Source organism: Belonocnema kinseyi, chromosome 2, assembly GCF_010883055.1.
Source record: "Belonocnema kinseyi isolate 2016_QV_RU_SX_M_011 chromosome 2, B_treatae_v1, whole genome shotgun sequence".
Classification (NCBI taxonomy): Eukaryota; Metazoa; Arthropoda; class Insecta; order Hymenoptera; family Cynipidae; genus Belonocnema; species Belonocnema kinseyi.
Window position 1 is genome coordinate 107,502,404 of NC_046658.1, and position 728 is coordinate 107,503,131.

The following is a 728-nucleotide window of genomic DNA, read 5'->3' on the forward strand; positions in this document are numbered from 1 at the left end:
TAGTTTTTGTCAAAAGTCCACGTTTTGGGACCCCCTGAATCCGAAAAACAGGTTTTTATGAATGTGTCTATCTGTCTGTCGTTATGTCTGGCTTTATGTCTGTATGTGTGTCTGTTTGTCTGTATGCGCGATACTTTTGAAAAAAATTAACACTCTTTTAGTGTCCTAAGCTTCATGATTCAAAAATTCTGTGTACAGTTGTTCATAGTACTTGAAAAGAAAAATGTTACTTTTCGATAGCCCTACAAGATTATCATATGAACTTTTTAAATTTTTTCGAAAAATTCAAATTTTGACCGCACAAAAACAAATCACAAATTGCATTTTGCGGTCAAAATCTGCAATATAAAAAAAAAATAATAAGACAAACATTGTGCGACCAGAAAATATCTACAAATTTTTTATTAATCACTTTTTATAGGACACGTAGTTTTTGTTTTATTTATAAACAAAACATTGAAAATACAACAATTAAATTTTTTTGCACACGACACAAGCTAAGTCAAATGTCCACGTTTTGAAGCCCCCTAAATCCGAAAAATAGGTTTTTACGAATGTGTCTGTCCGTAGGTCTGTCTGTATGTATTTATCCCTATCTGTCTGTCAGCACGATAACTTTTGAAAAAATAATTCTACCAGGTGTATACATATGAAACCGGTATTTTTTCAAGAAAAAAACACATTTATTTCAAGAGAATGATAACAAATATTTTATTCAAAGTATGCGC